This window comes from Malaclemys terrapin, chromosome 2, assembly GCF_027887155.1.
Source record: "Malaclemys terrapin pileata isolate rMalTer1 chromosome 2, rMalTer1.hap1, whole genome shotgun sequence".
NCBI classification, from domain to species: domain Eukaryota; kingdom Metazoa; phylum Chordata; order Testudines; family Emydidae; genus Malaclemys; species Malaclemys terrapin.
The window spans coordinates 191,786,192-191,805,546 of record NC_071506.1 but is presented as its reverse complement, the minus strand read 5'-3'; the positions used below and the strand labels follow the sequence as shown (position 1 = coordinate 191,805,546).

Below are 19,355 nucleotides of genomic sequence, written 5' to 3'. Positions count from 1 at the left end.
CCCAGCATCAAGTGCTGTCTGGACCAGCAAAGAACCATTCTTTGAAGGAGCTTCCTGACTCATTCACTTTCCAATCAAGGTCCAAAAATTCTGAAGCCAAGAAGTCCAGTTTTCAATGAAGCAGCAGTTACATTGACTGTAATAAAGCTTTCTACATTCACTAATCTGGATCTCACTTGGTTATTGTACATGCAAAAGTGGGATGCATTCCAGAGGCAAAAAAATCATTGCTGAAGAGATGGAAGATCTGGATACCCATGACACTACATATCACACCACATTATTTCAGGAGAAAAGGTACATTTCAACATGGTCAGCCTTTAACTTGGTGTTAAAGCTTTGAACTACATAAGGTGCCAGAGCGAATGACCTATGTATGCATCCTACCAATCATACTTGCTAGCCCCACTGATTGCTCACTTCAGTTTACATTTCTTATGCAGCTGGAATGCATGAACAAATACATTTGTGGTACTGAATCAAAACTTGTCACAACACTAGTGTGACGTTCCCCCGGTGTTATCTGGACCAGTTATCTGCTAGGTCCCTCCAAGCCTCGACTCTGGGAGCCAGCCTTACCCTGCTCTGCTGTGAGAACCCCCACTCACGGGCTGTTCACGCACAGCCTCTAGCATGTAAGCTGCTCCCGGCTACGTGAGTGAGCACTTTTGGCCAGCCGCTGCTTGGATTGTGCAACCGAATGACACTAGCCAATATCTCCGGTCCCAGACACAACCCTAGGAACCTCCATCTTGCAGTGTCCAGTTACACCCGCTGAATGCTGCAAGCTTATATGAGTTCGTCAATTTAACAAAGAAATTGATATGTGCCAGGCTTGTTATCCCAAGGAAAGTCTCTGACATGCTTCAGACCAAACACACTGCTTCAAGTATAACAAACAAACAAATTTATTAACTACAAAAGATAGATTTGAAGTGATTATAAGTCAAAGCATAACAAGCTGGATTTGCAAAAAGAGCAGGAGTACTTGTGTGATGATGTCTGTCTGTATCTGTACGAGTTTTTTCATGAGGTTGATGGATTTCCACTCCATACGGCTAAATGCAGTGCCTTGCATAATGACAGGTTTCAGAGACAGACTAACACGGCTGCTACTCTGAAAGCTGGATTTGGTCAAATGAAATAAAAGCAAAACACATTCTAAGCTGATCTTAACACTTTCAGTGCCCTTGCAAACTTAGATGCTTCTCACCATACGCTGGCTGGTTGTCCTTCAGCCAGGCTCTCCCCTTTGATCAGCGCTTCAGTCGCTAGGTGGTGGTGTCTGTAGATGGAGATGGAAGAGAGAGAGCATGGCAAGCGTCTCTCCCTTTTATCATGTTCTTTCTTTCCTCTTGGCTTTGCTCCCCCACCTTCAGAGTCAGGTGAGTATTACTTCATCGTAGTCCCAAACTGACCATGGGAATGGGGGCGACTCACTCAAGAGTCCAACAGATCCTTTGTTGCTGCCTAGGCCAGTGTCCTTTTGTTCCTGTGAGGCTGGGCTGGGTTTGTCCCATACATACCCTGATGAGGTGTGAACTGCACTTCTGCTCTTGGAGAGTTTTGCCTGGGATTGTTTTAAGCCACGAGGACACATTTTAGCCTCATAACTATATATATGAAATTACAACCTATAACATTACTATAACAACAATGCTCAGTGCATCATGAGCCTTCCGAAGACACCTGACATGACAAACTTTGCACTGGATACCACATAATCATATTATAAGGATGAACATGGGGATGCAGGGTGTTCTCCTGAGGTACAGAGTGTCACAACTAGACATGGGCCTTTACAAGCCTGTGTCTAGCAGTGGTGGCCCTAAATAGAGATGTCACCAATGAAGACTTCGATAAATAAATGTTTTCAGTCCTATGTGCCAAGGCTAACTCCCCTAGTACTAGTTAAAATCAATGTCTTTTTTAGTCAAGCAATACATCCCAGTGTTTAAAGTATAACTTCAAAAATGTTGTTTTTTTAACATTTGCTCAAATATATATCTACATAATTGTTTAGGTTTGTCATATTTGGTACCATTGTGTTCATGGGAGAAAGGGCTTTTTAATGATACCAACCTGACCCATGTCCAACATCACTCTATTATCAACATTTTCACCAGCTGAAGGACCCTGAGCTGGGAAAGAGTGGCAGAGAGTCCCACCCGCCATGCCACAGAGGGTAGCACCATCGAAACTGTGATTCTGTTGATTTTTTACAGAATCAAGTGAGACCTCCCTTACCTTTCTCCCACTAATTTGCCCATGGAAGGAGATTTTAACTACATTATACTCCCAGATGCCTTTTAATTTTTGTATACAGATCATAAATAAATACATTTATCTAGACCCCATTTTATACTTCAATAAAGATCTTTAATTCAGTCACTTAAAACTACAATGAATGAGAACTATCTGTTAGGAATGTAAATGGTGGCCTGGAATCTGAAATCAGAATGGCAGTTATCGGCAGTGCAACTGGATGGCTAAAAAAGTTTGCTCCTGAACACCGTAGTTGAATATATGTGACTGAAACTATTTGTGAATCGCTACAATGACCAAAAGTCTTTCTATCAAGTGGTTTTGGTTCTCCTGAATGTTCAAGTCAGCTTCCAATGTTGTGCTCTGTTTTTTTTTTTTACTCCTTCAATTTACTCTCTTTTCAATTGGAGCTATTTTTTGCAGTCTACTTTTGGAAAATTTCAACGAGATAGATAAGTGGTCAAAAACAGAATGATTTTTTTTTCTCTCACACACACCAAATCTGGAAAAATCATCCTTTTCTTTACATAGAAATACAAACAGAAAATTGAAAAAAAAAATCAAAATTTCAACATGCTGTATCTACATTAGCGATTGTAGATATCTTCCACACCCACCCTAAAATAGCTTACTTTATCTACCCATCAATAGTATATCTAATTTCCAGTCCCTGAAATATCTAGTACTTGGTTGAGATTATGGGTGAGATCCTCACCCCCTCTCTAGCCACTTATGGCAGGGAACGGGCTAGAGCTAAAAGCCTCATGTCCAGCTGTGGGAAGATTCCCCAGTGCAGGCATTACGGAGGACAGCCCAAGGACCACCTCACAAGCCTTGACATAGGGGGCATGCCAACGTAGGAGGGGAATGTTGTGCTGTGGAGGTTCTGGGCAGTACTGCAGCCTATAAGGCAGCCTGGAGAGGGGGCTGTAACTCAGACAGACCTGCAGCGCTGTCAAAGTTATACTAGAGACCTCTCCAGCCCCTGGAGCAGCCTCCAGTCAGAAGGTAACAAATGTGGCTTAAAGCCATCTTAGCTAATACACTCCCTGGGCTGAGAGTTGTGTGTGCATCTCTTCAACATTGCAGTACAGAATCTTACCCTATGTGTTTCCAACATTTGCATCCAAGACCTAATGTCAGATAGTCCAAAAATAAAGCGTGCATCAGTTTGATCTAAGGCATTTAAGGTTTGATGCACTTCCTAATGAAATCAATAGGAGACTTTGCATTGATTTCATTAGGAGTTGGACTGGGCCCTTATTTGACAACTGCTGTCTCTGTCTATTCCTGTGTTATGAAGTTAATACAGGAAAAATCACCACCACCAAAAACTAAAATAAAATCAATTTCAGCAGAGGTTGAAGCACACTCATATAACTATTGGAGCCACAGCTTCCCCACACTCACCAGCTGCTTTTTAACACACAAAACAAAAATAAAAATTGAATATAGCACAGAAGCAATCTGCAGTGTGCCCACAGATAATCACTGGTCATGGTTTTCTCCTAAAAAAAAAAGAATAAGAATTGCAAACATGGAGAGTTTTATTAATTCTCATATTATGTTTGCTTCCAAGCATTATTTATATGACCTTTTCTTTACTCTGCAATCAATTTAGTTCAACATTCATGGGCAACTCTGAGGAATAAACTATGAAAGGAGTGCATATCAAATAGTCTTGTGCTTTCCCATGGAACACATATCTCTTTCCAATCCAATTTCAAGATGTTCTGTATACAGTGCATTCAACCATACTCCAGGTTAACTAGAATTACTGAGTATAGACCATTATGTAGATACATAAACTCAGACTGCTTTGCATATTATTCTAGTTGCTTTCAGTATTCTTCTGAATTCACCCATGCTTTTATCTCCATTCAGCAAGACTACTGCTATTCTCTTCTCTGGTCACTCCAGAGCCCACCTCTGACATGCTGTGAAGCATGAAGACATCCTTCATATCTGCAGACAACTCCAGTGGGCCCTGATGCATTTCTATTTAGTTCAAGAACCTCCAAATTCTTAGATCCAGATTACCACATGGATTTTATAGTCCACCTCTTCCATGCCTGTTTGTCTACTTACTGAAAATCTTGTCAGTGTGGGGTAAGAAAGTTCTTCTGCACCGCTCCCGTCATCTACAACAGCCTTCGTGCATCTCTCCGCATCATTGATGATACATATTCAATTATTATCCAAAAACACATCTTTTCACCCTTGCCCAAAACACTTTAATTCTCCATCTGCTATTAATTTTTACTATAAAACTTTTACATGCATTATTTAAAACATTTTGGAATACAGTTTCTATGAAAGGCAACTACAGAAAACACTGTATTCCATTTTATCATACTATGTGCAGGACTTGGAAAGTAAAAACATTCATGTGGTCCTTCTTGATTTTCTATTTCACCAACAGTCTCTTAGAAAAAGAATCTAGCAGTAGATGTCACAACCCAGCCAGTATATTTGTGTTCATAGTTCAGTGTGCAGAGTAATTTGCTTGCACAAAAGTCTGAATTTATGCATGTGGATGGAATTTGGATGTGTAAATTTGAGTTTTTGTGAATACAGTGAAACTAAGATCAAAACTCAAGAGGTATTACTGTGTATATTAACACTGATGGATAAATTGGTTTTGGTGCATAACAACTTGAAGTCGGTGCTGTGATCACTTACAACTCTAGCTTCTAGCCAAGGACACAACCCATAGTCTTCAGTGACAAAAAGCTCAGAGTAGCATAGCAATCCACCATACAGATTGCTTAATGGATGACTGGCGGCATTAGCCACTTGCCAGGGACTACTTTATTGGCTATCTTAGATGGCAGTTGTTGCCTAGCCAACCAATGGTTGCCTCTTGAACTGTCTTTGCCCAAATTATGCACCAGTCAAGACTGCCGCATAGTCATTTTTTAGTAGTTCCAGCACTGACAAGGAGATGTAACTAGAGACAAAATTACACAAAAGAAGACTACCTTTCCTATCATTCACCATGAAAGCCTGGATTTTTCACTACACAAATACAAGTGTGCAAGTTCATGGCCAAACATAAGAAGCTAGGGTAGCTAATTTCCCTAAATGGTTAATTTCTGGGAGTCTAAGTATACCTTTTCATCTTATTCTTGTTTATTCATTACAATAAATATTCTGTCATAGTTATAGGATGCAATTCTTTGTTCTTAATAGTATTTTTTGTGAAAACAATTGTGATGCACAACATTTTAGAATGAAAAATCTGAAGGAGGTGATTCATAAAATGGAAAGACTTGCCTGGACTAAATTTAGATTAAAAAAATCATAGAAGAGGAACTAGGAAAAACAGTTTAAAAATAAATGGATTTACATTTGAAAGTTGTATTTCCCCATTACCATCAAGTATGTACAAAATCCCCTTTTTGTGAGCTACTGACTTCACTAACAACACTAAATTTGAACAGATTTGTAGTACACAGTAATCTGTTTTCAAAATGAAGGTGCATATTTGAATGCAAATTGTTTAAGTTAGAACTTCAGGCTTTCACATATTTATAAAAAGTGAGCAGGGCCTTGAGGAGAAAGAGAATGGGAAAATCTAAGAAACATTCAGAATCTATTTACGCTCTAACAATCCCTAATACGTTTACTGAAAAAGCATTTCAGTGACAGCAGAAAGTAATCTGAATAATTTGTGTTCAGGTGCCATACTTACTCCCATTACACAACTTCCTATAAAATTTGAAGTTTTGTGGCGTTCTCCCTCCTGCCACCTTCAGTTTCTCTCTGGGCTATGAGTTCATAAGCTCTGTAAAAGAAAACAGGTACCGCAACACTGCTAACCTTTGCCTAGTTCTCCATGGTGTGGCAGCGCAGCATAGCTCACTTTAAGGCTTGTATGTTGAAGCTGTTGGCATCATGCACAGTTCTGTACCTGTCGCTTGAATGCTCTTCTGTCTTCTTCAAAAAGAAGAACAGGAGTACTTGTGGCACCTTAGAGACCAGTCTCTAAGGTGCCACAAGTACTCCTGTTCTTCTTTTTGCAGATACAGACTAACACGGCTGCTACTCTGATTCTGTCTTCTTGGCATTCTTCTCAGCCCTAATGAAGCTTCCTTTAAATTGGAGATACATGTTGTTGAGTCTGAGTTAATGTTGCTTTTTGAAAATTTACAAATATGAACAAAAAGTCATATGAGCTTCCTGTTATGTCCGTCTTTCTTCTTATTTATTTATTTTTAATAGGGGAAACTCTTTCCCACATGATGTAAAAATTGATTTGTAATTCCTTTTTCTTCTTTTTTTTTTTTAAATATTAATCTATAAAAGACACTATCACCCACCTGCCCCTTCATTTCTATTGATATTCAGGGCCGTAATAACTCCACTGGCACATTTTTCACCTTAATGCTACACAAGTAACAAATTTCCCAGACACTGGCAGTTACTCCTAATGCACAATGAACTGGAACGCTAAACAAGAGTATTTTAGACTAACTCAGATTTCTTTCTGAACTTCTTTTCCACTAGTGTGACAGTGCACAGTATTTCATTGCTAGGAAATCCTAACTCCTGTCACCAAGATGACTATAAATGACTTACCATGCCATAAAGCTGGAAATCACCCAGACTGCAGTGACATTGCTCTACTTACAGTATGCTGGAGGCACAAAAGCAGTCTATCTGCCCATGGAGCTGAAGCAATAAAAACCATTAGATTGTGGGAACAAAGTTTAGATGAATATATCCCTATTTTACCCCAAACAGGTTCTCTGTCTGGCAGCTGTCACAGCTTCCCTCACTCCCCAATCTTATTATCCATTGTGGAGTAATTGTATTTTCATGAATTGCTATCACGTATAAAACACGATCCTCCATTTTCATGGCTGGTAGCTACCACTTAGCTAACCTCCTCCTAGTCTCTTTTCTAATAGAGAGGCAGAATTATTATATTATTATATCAAGGGAAGTAATTATTCCCCTCTATTCGGCACTGGTGAGGCCACATCTGGAGTATTGCGTCCAGTTTTGGGCCCCCCACTACAGAAAGGATGTGGACAAACTAGAGAGAGTCCAGCAGAGGGCAATGAAAATGATCAGGGGGCTGGGGCACATGACTTACGAGGAGCGGCTGAGGGAACTGGGCTTGTTTAGTCTGCAGAAGAGAAGAGTGAGGGGGGATTTGATAGCAGCCTTCAAATACCTGAAGGGGGGTTACAAAGAGGATGGAGCTAGGCTGTTCTCAGTGGTGGCAGATGACAGAACAAGGAGCAATGGTCTCAAGTTGCAGTGGGGGAGGTCTAGGTTGGATATTAGGAAACACAATTTCACTAGGAAGGTGGTGAAGAACTGGAATGGGTTACCTAGGGAGGTGGTGGAATCTCCATCCTTAGAGGTTTTTAAGGCCCGGCTTGACAAAGCCCTGGCTGGGATGATTTAGTTGGTGTTGGTCCTGCTTTGAGCAGGGGTTGGACTAGATGACCTCCTGAGATCTCTTCCAATCTTAATCTTCTATGATTCTATGTTTTAGTGGACAGAGCACCATACAGACAGTCAAGGGACTGGGATTCTACTCCCAGCTGACACTGCCCTGCTCTGTGACCTCAGCCAAGTAATTTCACCACTCTGTGCCTCTATTTCCCCTCCCATCCTTTCTCTGTCTTGTTCAATTACATTGGAATTGCTTCCAGGAAACAACTCTCTAGTACTATGTGTATGAATGGTGTCTATCCAAATGTGGCATTTCATTTGAGCTCTCTAGAGGCCACCAGAACACACATAACAATAATAATACTACTTCCCATTATTAAGATCTCTTCCAATCTGAAGACATCAAGTGCTTCAGTGCTTTGTTAAAATTTAGGGGTAAATTTTGCCTTCATGTAGGACCTGCTCCTACTCCCAGTGAAATCACTGGCAAAACTGCCACTGAATTCAAGAAGGTACAGGTCCTGATACAGGTCTATCTTTCATCAATAATGTAACATTAGAAACTTGGATGGGAAATGGCCATGTGCATAAGGACAGGATTGGTCCTTACTAAAGCACCCACCAAGCGTTATCTTCATTTTACAGATGGGCACACTGACACACAGGATGGTAAGCCCTGTACCACTGACTCCTGATTCCCAGTTCCCTGCTCTGACCACTAGACAACACCAACCCGCATAAGTGAAATTTACTCTATTATGCCTGATACATTTCCTTAATATACATAGGGATTCAATTAACTTATCATAGAGCTGATGTGCATGAAGGCTACTCTAACAGTCCTTATTGGTTGACTAGAGAAATCACAGCCATCTGTCCATGGCTTACCTTATAGTTGTTTTTCCTCCCATAACATAAAAAGAAGCAATCTACACTGAGACAGAAGAAACTACCATTTCATAAACTTTACAATAGTGTGTACAGAAGATGCCATCTTTCTGGTTAAATTCTGATTTTTGGGAGTTACTTCTCGGGGCCGTAATTCACCTGCGACCTCTCTCATGTGTTTTCCTATTGAAGAGCTATGATGATTTGTTGGAAATGAGCAACGCTTTCTAATAATGCTGGTTATGTGATTTCCATCTTTAATTGCAATAGCTGCAGACATTCAGTTAAGAAAAGCAGTTCCACCTCAGTCTTGTAGTGAAAATGGTAACTCACATTTCCTTGCAGCTGACTTTCTGGTATTTTACTTCCAAAGGACCTACCCACCTGAACAAAGTTTCTTAGGAACATACTGTATCCCATCTCCTAGAACTGGAAGGGACCTTGAAAGGTCATCAAGTCCAGCCCCCTGCCTTCACTAGCAGGACCAAGTACTGATTTTGCCCCAGATTCCCAAGTGGCCCCCTCAAGGATTGAACTCACAACCCTGGGTTTAGCAGGCCAATGCTCAAACCACTGAGCTATCCCTCCCCCCCGTATGTAGTATAATAACTATAATCAACACTGCCTCTAAGTAAACTTAGCTGTAAAATGGCTTTTGCAGCTGCTTCCAATAATATTTCCTTCAAAATTTATTCCCACTTTGTGTGATCAGAAAAACACACTACTTCTGGCCCTCCAACAGTCCTAAAATGAATCAGGATAATGCTTAGGCAACTTTTCGATCTCTAGTTTACAGCATCTGATAACCAACTGTCTAGAAATATATCATACTGACTTAGTCAATAATTCAAGATAAATACATCCTGATGCTTTGGATCTATAGTGCTCTTTTATACCAAAAATCCAGTAGTAAATCCCTCTCAGATGTACCAATCATTTGCACCTCTCATCATTTCTATGAATGTCCGATTCAGAGACCCAATAAGACTGATATGCTTACATAATGTAGCAATTTTATTGCCCACATACCTTTAGGAAATATTTATTGATGCAGGGAGCTAATTTTTGCTTAAATTTAGGATTATAACCACCTTTTTTACTAATTCTGAAACAAACTTTGAATTTCATTATCAGAGTAAAACTATTAGAAGAACAATATATTTGAACATGTACGGATGTGTATCAAAGTTTAATTAGTAAAATTTTAAATAAAGAAATATATGTAATCTTAATTGTTCCTACTATTAGAGGCCTCATCTGCACTAGAAAAAACAAAACAAAAACACATTAGCTAATCCCACAGTTTTTGTAAATAGTCTTATCCTCCTAACAAGGATTTAAAAAAGACTCAGCCAAAAAAACAAGAACAACAACAACCCTGTTAAAACCATTTTTTACTCTAGCCAGGGGAATTAGTGTTGAAATTAGTTTTTTAAAAAAAGTTTGTTTTTAAAAATGGAGGCCAGATCCAGCATCTCATAAGAGATCAGGCTAGATGGTAGATTTACCAAATACTGATCTTGTATGAATCAGAAGGAGCCTGAAACCTGATATTGGACCTTAACAGCTGTAGTCTTTTTGGGCTTAGGCAGAGAATGTTTAATGTAAAAACTCCTTCCCTAAAACTCTTGCCAAATAAGCTGATTTATCTCTTTTAAACTTTTTAGCCTTTTCTAGAGGTTCTTGAACACTGGGCTTTGAGTTCAAAGGACAATTCCCAACCATCAGCTGACTGATGGTGCAGAGAGTCATTTCAAAAGATATTTTTCTTTATATTCTGCCTCATAATTTTCCTCAATTACAGAAATGTACTTTGGAAACAGAAAGATGTTGCTTGTTGTTTTTTTTTTAAAGACAGCTTGCATCCTTCTGAACACAAATGCTTCATAGCTTTTTAAGGGATCATGATGATCATCTGACCTCCTGTATATAAGACAGGCCATAGAACTTTGTGTATCAAGCCCATAACTTCTGTCTGAGCTCTAGAATATCTTTTAAAAAGACACTCAGTCTTGATTTAAAGACTTCAAGTGATGCAGGAGCCACCACATTCCTAGGTAAGACATTCCAAATGTTAAAAACTTACACCTTATTTCTAGTCTAGAATTTACAATACTCTTATTTCTAGTCTAGAATTTACAATACTCTTTTGTTTTTAAAACACATGAAACTTGTATTCTCTGCTGCCCTATTAAAGAACACTTCTGTTGTTCTTGTCCTCTCAATTCTACTCAGTTTTCTTTACACTATGCTGCCAGCAGTGACTTATGCTTCTTCCTCGGATTACTGATGAGGACAGGAGCCTCCTATGATTAGGCAAATTCTAAATGAAAAAAAATTGTATAAATATTAAATCAAACTAAGACAGGCTGGCTGCTGAATTGGCGCCACTAAATTGTGCTTACCTCTGGAGAACACAGGCAAGGCTGACGAGATTTACTGGCTCGTCTCACCATATGTGATCTTTCCACATTTCATTCAAGGGAGAATGCCTGCTCACGCTCAAGTAGACGACTGCTCAGTTCTTCATTTCAGTAGTGAGTATGCTGCTTACCTTTCAAAATCCTGGGGTGAAATCCTGGCCCAAATAAAGTCAATGGGAGTTTTCCCATTGACATCAATAGCGCCTGGATTTCACTCCTGATCTCTTTATGCATACATAATCTCCTAGTTATTTCAACTTCAACAGACTCAGGCTCTGAGTGACTTGCCCAAGGTCACACAGGAAGTCTGTCACACAGCTGGAAATTGAACACAGGTCTCCTGCATCCTCTGAACCACAACACCATCCTTCCTCTCATACTGTCCAGTTCTACTTTACTATGGCCTTAAGGTCTAATTAACAAAGGTCTTAATGCCTGTAAATCTGAAGTAAAGACTACAGAGCATTTACCACCATTCTAGAAAGTAGTATTTCAGAGACACATGAGTGAGTATAACAATTGCTTTTTCCAGTGTCAATATTATAACAGTTTTTAAGGCAGCTTCACCTTTATGTGCCTCAGACTGCTAGTCACATGGAATTAATGCCTTAAGTCTTAATTAGAAAGTGTTTAAAAAAAAAGTTGTTCAGAGATGGACAGTTAAGTAGTAACCTACCTGTAGAGTGGATACCATCACTCCATAACAATTCAGTGAAATGTGTTGCAGCATAGGATGATCAGACAACAGAATAGGACTAAAAGGTTAATTTTCTTTTTTGGGGGTGGGGGAACCTCCTTCTTGCTGTACATTAGAGCTGACAAAAAAACAGGAAATATACTTGCAAAAATGTTCACAAAATATTTGTCCTGTATTCTCATTGATTCTAAGGCCAAAAGGGACCATTATGATCTAGCCTGACCACCTGTATAAGGTAGGCCATAGAACTTTCCCAAAATAATTCCTAGAGAATATCTTTCAGAAAAAAAGCCATCCAATCTTGATTTAAAAATTGTCAGCAATGAAGACTCCACCACGAGATTGGGTGAATTGTTCCAATTATTAATTATTCTCACTGTTAAAAATGTATGCCTTATTTCCAGTCTAAATTTGTCTAACTTACACTCCCAGCCATTGGATTGTGTTATACCTTTCTCTGTTACACTGAAGAGGCCATTATTAAATACTTGTTCCCCAAGTAGGTATTTCTAGACTGTAATCAAGTTACCCCTTAGCCTTCTCTTTGTTAAGCTAAATAGATGGAGCTTTCTGAGACTATCCTTTAATCATTCCCATGGCTCTTCTCTGAACCCTCTGCACATTAATCAGCATCCTTCTTGAACTGTGGGCCCAGAACTGGATACAGTATTCTAGCAGTGGTTACATCAGTACAAAATACAGAGGTAAAATAACCTCTTTTCTCCTGCTCAAGATTTCCCTACTTAGGCATCTCAGGATTGCATTATTTTTTTGGCAACAGTGGCACCCTTGGTCACAACAGCGTCACATGCCACTGATCATCCACCACAACCCCCAAATCTTTTTCAGTCACTGCTTTCCAGGATAGGGTCCCCCATCCTGTAAGTATTGCCTGCATTCTTTGTTCCCATTCATTTACAGTTACATATGTATTGCATTTACAGATGTATTCATTACATTTAATACATATGTATTAAAATGCACATTATTTGCTTGCATGCAGCATACCAACCAATGCAGATCGTTCTGGATCAATGACCTGTCCTCTTCATTATTTACCAATCCCCCGATTTGTGTCAATTTGGGATTTTTTTAAATGAAAACTGTTGCAACAAATTCATCTAGATTTCACTCCCACCTCAACTCCTCCAATTTAACAAAATCCTAATGTGGAAAATGTCAGCAAGCTCTAATGTACATTCATATTTCAGAAAAACAAAATAACTCATTTATAATAAGAATTCCATCTGCAGTTTTTAACATTTTAAATATTTTAAGCTAATGTTTTTGGGCCAGGGTGCAACCTAATCTATGTGCTGCAGCTTATAAAGCACCTTTTCCCCCTGTAGCCATAAGGTTTAGCCAGATAAAAAGTCCAGTATGTGGGGGAGGGAGGAGCCAGGAAAAAGCATGGTCTGTGGAGCAGCTACACCTGGCTACCGCAACTGTGAGCAGGAAAGGGGCACTGTGATGGGAGTAGACTAGGACCCAAAGACCCCCTGCTGGAGGCCTCAGGGTCCAGCCACATCCATCATAGAATCATAGAATATCAGGGTTAGAAGGGACCTCAAGAGGTCGTCTAGTCCAACCCCCTGCTCAAAGCAGGACCAATTCCCAACTAAATCATCCCAGCCAGGGCTTTGTCAAGCCGGGCCTTAAAAACCTCCAAGGAAGGAGACTCCACCACCTCCCTAGGTAATGCATTCCAGTGCTTCACCACCCTCCTAGTGAAATAGTGTTTCCTAATATCCAACCTGGACCTCCCCCACTGCAACTTGAGACCATTGCTCCTTGTTCTGTCATCTGCCACCACTGAGAACAGCCGAGCTCCATCCTCTTTGGAACCCCCCTTCAGGTAGTTGAAGGCTGCTATCAAATCCCCCCCTCATTCTTCTCTTCTGGAGACTAAACAATCCCAGTTCCCTCAGCCTCTCCTCATAAGTCATGTGCTCCAGACCCCTAATTATTTTTGTTGCCCTCCGCTGGACTCTTTCCAATTTTTCCACATCCTTCTTGTAGTGTGGGGCTCAAAACTGGACACAATATTCTAGATGAGGCCTCACCAATGTCAAATAAAGGGGAACGATCACGTTCCTCGATCTGGTGGCAATGCCCCTACTTATACAGCCCAAAATGTCGTTAGCCTTCTTGGCAACAAGAGCACACTGTTGACTCATATCCAGCTTCTCGTCCACTGTGACCCCTAGGTCCTTTTCTGCAGAACTGCTACCTAGCCATTCAGTCCCTAGTCTGTAGCAGTTCATGGGATTCTTCCGTCCTTAGTGCAGGACTCTGCTCTTGTCCTTGTTGAACCTCATCAGGTTTTTTTTGGCCCAATCCTCTAATTTGTCTAGGTCCCTCTGTATCCGATCCCTACCCTCTAGTGTATCTACCATGCCTCCTAGTTTAGTGTCATCTGCAGACTTGCTGAGAGTGCAGTCCACACCATCCTCCAGATCATTAATAAAGATATTAAACAAAAACGGCCCCAGGACCGATCCTTGGGGCACTCCGCTTGAAACCGGCTTCCAACTAGACATGGAGCCATTGATCACTACCCGTTGAGCAGTTTTTAACATTTTAAATATTTTAAGCTAATGATTTTGGGCCAGGGTGCAACCTAATTGACACCTGACCAGAAGGACCAATAGGGAAAGAAGATACTTTCAAATCGAGGAGAGAGGGGGGAGAAGGTTTTGTTTGTGCTCTGTTTGTTGGTTCCTTCTTGGGACAAAGAGAGAGACCAAGCAGGTAAACCAGCTCTTAACAAGATCCTGAAATGATACATCTAAAATTACAGAAATTGTAAGTAATTGCAAGGAAATGTATTAGAATATCTTTTGTTTTAGCTTGTGAATTTTCCCTAGGCTAAGAGGTAATTTTATTCCTGTTTTGTAACTGGGAAGCAGAGTCAGAGGGAATCCTCTGTGTTTTAAATCTTTTTATTTACCCTGTAAAGTTATCTTCCATCCTGAATTTGCAGGTGTGATTCTTTTACTTTTTTTTTTTTTTTAAATAAAATTCTTCTTTTAAGAACCTGATTGATTTTCAGTGTCCTAAAAACCAGGGATTTGGTCTGTGCTCACTTTGTTACCTATTAGTTGGTATATTATTCTCAAGCCTCCCCAGGAAAGGGGGTGAAGGAACTTTGGGGGATATTTTGGGGGACATAGGGCTCCAAGTGGCCCCTCCCTGAATGTTTGTTTAAATCACTTGGTGGTGGTAGCAATACCATCCGAGGACAAGGAAAGGAATTTGTGCCTTGGGGAAGTTTTTAACCTAAACTGGTGGAATATAAGCTTAGGGGGTCTTTCATGCGGGTCCCCACATCTGTACCCCAGAGTTCAGAGTGGGGAGGGAACCCTGACACACCCAACCAGAGGGGGCACTCACAAGAGGTGGGTGCTGATCCCATTACATTTGGTACTAGAAGTGGGATTGTTCGGCCCAACCCCAATTAACAAGGGACAGGTCTATGGAGGAGGTAATCTGCCTGTTGGTGGCAGGCCAACAGCAGCAGGTAACTGAAATGCAGAAGCAGCAAGAACAGCAGCAGTGCACACAGTCCCTGCTGATGCAGCTGATAGAGAGCCAGCAGAGGCAACAGGAGACCCAGTTTGAGACACAACAGTGTTGGTGTGAGATCCATTCCAAGAAGCAGAAGCAGATAGAGAGATGCTTGAGCCACATGACACCTTGTAATGTAGGGAGTTTAGCAGGCGAGAGGCCTGAACCCCAGCCATGGAGATGCTATGGGTGGGGACAGTTGAGACATTTAAGAAGGGCCTACCCTGACAGGAACCAGGGAAGAATGGGAAGGTTTAACTGCTTTTATAGTGGAGAGATGGGCCACATAAAAAGATTTTGCCCTTTAAAGAGTTGGGCTCATTGCAAGGGGAAAGGCAAGGGCCTGAAGGATAGGCCAGATGAAAAGGGGACTCCAGGCACAAATCCCTATGATTTAGGGGTATGTGCCCCAGAGCTGACAGGGAAACCAGGCAAGGGTGTCTCTGGGCAGCAGAACAGTAGGGCTATTGTAAGGGTCCCAAGAGATACGCAGCCCATGGCCAAAGCAAGGGAAGAAGTGGTATGTCTTGCCTGCAGGATGGCAGGGCATTTAAAGAGATATTGCCCTCTCAGAGAAAGGAGGGGCAACAATGGAAAAGAAAGATATCCCAGGTTGAGGCAAGACTGGGACAGTCAAAAGAAACTGGGTGGGTTTCACCCAGGTGCAGAGTGCAGGACGGTGGCCTAGGATGGGAAGAGTCCAGGACCGACTACGTAAGGAAGCAGAGGGACTGGGAACCAGAGGAAGGATAGCAAAAGGCTGCCCCAAGTGCAGAAGGATAGTCTGGGGATCCAGACAGAATCCCAGGAGCAGCGGGATACAGTTGGGACGCAGACAGATTTTCAAGGTCAGCCAGTTATAATGGGAACCCAAGCTGGACCTCACAGTGAACAGATTAGCATAGGGGCTCAGATAGGGTCCCCCAAAAGGAAAAAGGTAGAGCAGAACAGTTCTGCAAGTCCCTCCTAAATGTTGACGAGCTAACCAAGCATCTGGAGTCAACGGAGCATGAAGTGGGGATCTAAAGTGCCTCAGAGAGCAGCTGGTCATGGATCTCCAGCTTGCTAAGCCGGAGTAAAAGCACCTGCTCCACTTGATACCAGGACAATAGTAAAGCGCCCTTTGTGGGAATGAGAATCAGACCCAAAGTCTCAGTCTAGTCTTTTTAGTAGTATACCTTAACAGGGGTGGGCAAATCCGGGCCCTCAGGGCTTTAGATCCGGCCCGCAGGATTGCCACCCTGGTGGCGCAGCGGGCCCCGCACTGCTCCCAGAAGCTGCCAGCACCATGTCCCTGCGGCTCCTGTTGGGGGGGGTCAGAGGGCTCCATGCACTGTCCTTGCCTCCAGGCACTGCCCCCCGCACTCCCATTGGCCGGGAACGGGGAACCTGGAGACGCGGCAAGAGCAGTGCGTGGAGCCCTCTGCCCCCCCTCCTCCAGGGGCTGCAGGGACGTGGTGCCGGTCGCTTCTGGGAGCGGCGTGGCACATGGCCAGGACAAGCAGGCAGGAAGCCTGCCCTGGCCCCGGTGCACGCTGCTGCCACCCCGAAGCTGCTCCAGGTAAACGGTGCCGGGCCAGAGCCCGAACCCTTCCTGCACCCTGCACCCCAACTCCCTGCCCTGAGCCCCTGCCGCACTCCACAATCCTCCCTGCACCCCTGCCCTGAGCCCGCTCCTGCACTCTGCACCCCTGCTGCACCCCAACCTGCTTCCCTGAGCCCCCTCATACACCCTACACCCCTCCTCTGCCCCAATCCCTTGCCCTGAGCCCCTTCCTGTACACCGCATCCCCTCCCGCACCCCAATCCCCTGCCCCGGCCCTGCATGCAATTTTCCCACCCAGATATGGCCCTCAGGTCAAAAAGTTTGCCCACCCCTGCCTTAACACTATAATTAATTTATAATTAACATACTGTGGCTTTTAGTTTTTGATACAATACTATTAACTACCAAAGCTGTGAATTAATAAAATAGAAGACTATGCCTGCATTAAAAAAATAATTAACTTGTCAGTAGTCTCTGAACAGACAGTTCTTTAATAATGTTGGACAGGGAATTTCAAAAAAAATATTTTAGAAAAGTAAATGAATATTCTTTCCAGCAGACTTAGTTTCTTTAAAGGAAAATATAAAACCCTGCTGGATTTAATTTTTAAAGGTTGACTTTGATGGTATAATTTACCTCCCCAAAGAAGAACACTCCAAGGGCCAAGTTTGTAGAGAGTATATGAAACTATTCAGTCAAGGTACAATCAGCTATTTTTCCTGAATTGCATTTATATTAAATGAATGAAATGTGTGCAGGAGAGATGAATGGGCTATGGAATGAGGTAAGATGAGAGTTCTAGAATATTGTTGTTCATATTTCACAGCTCATTTTGTCTCTATCTGCAAAACATATCATGTTTTTTATCAACCAAAACTGCTTGCTTTGTGTCAAACAGGTTCTAGTTCACATTAAGGGTCAGGTTGTGTCTGCTACTGCACTGGGGCAGAGGGGAAGGGGAATACAGAAAGTAAAGGAGACTCCTTCATTCTTGGAACACTAGGCCATGGCCAGCCTCCATCACAGTCATTGCGATCACTGATCTTAGGCATCATGTTCCCCACGGATGCCAGGTACAGGTTGCGTTGTGATTTTTCCCAACTTGGCAAAGAGGCAAAAAAACCACCAAAACACCACACCACACACTGCACCTTTATTTGGAGCTGATAAGGAAAGGGGGCGGGGGGAATCTCATGAAGTTTTAAATAACTGAAACACAAAATGCATGCTATGGGATTCACTTTGCAAACTAGTAAGCTTGCAATTCTGTAAAGAAAACACAAGACTCAGGAGTGACTCCCCCGTCTACCAGCTAGTTATCACCCTTTTATATCTGCCCTTAAATATAGCTTTACTTACTTACTTGGTTTATTGTCCTTATCCATTCATGAAGCTTTGACCAAACCGATCCAAACATACTAAAAACACACTCAGTTGATCCAGAGCAGGCTTCAAAAGAGTGCACATCTTTTAACATTGGCAAGACTCTGAATCCAGCTGTCTTGTCTTCCATTATTTTACTTCCAAAATATGACACCATTTTGATGCAATGCACTGTGACACAACCTTCTTTGCAAACAGACATGGGAGAGAAATCTGCTGGAAGAAAAGGAAGGAACCTCAGGATTATGCTCCATCAGTCACATCCTTTCCATCAGTCACAGCCTTTTCTTTTCTGGACATTGTGACATTTGTATTCGGGTTGGTCATGTATAAAGCTGCAGCATTGGCCCAAAAGTGACCTAGGAGGAAGAGTGATACTTACTTTATCTCCAATATCATCTCCTACAAGCAGCTACATTTTCCTTAGAGGCATCATTGAACCTTTCTTAGGACATTGCAGAAGCTCCTTCACTAGGAACCCACCAGTGGATGGGATTTGCAAGGTTGCTCCTCATGCCCAACTCTGCTGAGCATATGAGGAGTGACAGGACCATAGTACAAAGTAAAGATGTCAAAGGATAAGAGGACTAGGCTTACAATAAAAAAAAGAGAAATGTTTTAGGCTGTTTCACATTTCTAAATGTTGTAATATAAGGCAGAGCTGGTAAAATCATTAAATACACTAGGAAATATTGCTATCCAGTGCCTCTTCTACACAAATCATTACATAATTGTATACTGAATATTTGTATGTAAATGAGATGATGTGGTGGATAAGACTAGTGGATCCCTTACTTAATACAAGTATACAGAATACAAGTATCACTACAAGGTTAGTAAGGAATAACAAATCAATTGCTTATAAACAGTCCTCTTTAACTCTCCCCACCCTCAACCACACTCTCCTCTTGCGTCCTAAGTGTGTTGGCTAATGTTTCATCATATGAAGATTTAAGAAGGAAAGAAAGAGCATGGCAAAAAGACAGTAAAATGCTCAGAACTCATAAGTAATTACCGAAAAATAAATTATACTGGTCTTTTCTTGGTAATGCTGTTAAATGTCCCCCCAGAAAAAAAAATCAGTCAATTATGTATTTCATTTACAGGTGTTCAGCTTTTGTTCATTTCAACTGGGTATCACTAGTCTGTTAAATTACAATTTTAGGGGACTGGGGGG

At 41.7% G+C, this 19,355-nt stretch overlaps 1 protein-coding gene across 3 annotated transcripts in view; it reads right to left on the bottom strand.

Annotated features, from left to right (window-relative positions):
* Nucleotides 1–19,355, bottom strand: part of TPK1 (thiamin pyrophosphokinase 1) — a 503,356-nt gene that overhangs the window by 290,132 nt on the left and 193,869 nt on the right. The gene's annotated exons all lie outside the window — the stretch shown is intronic.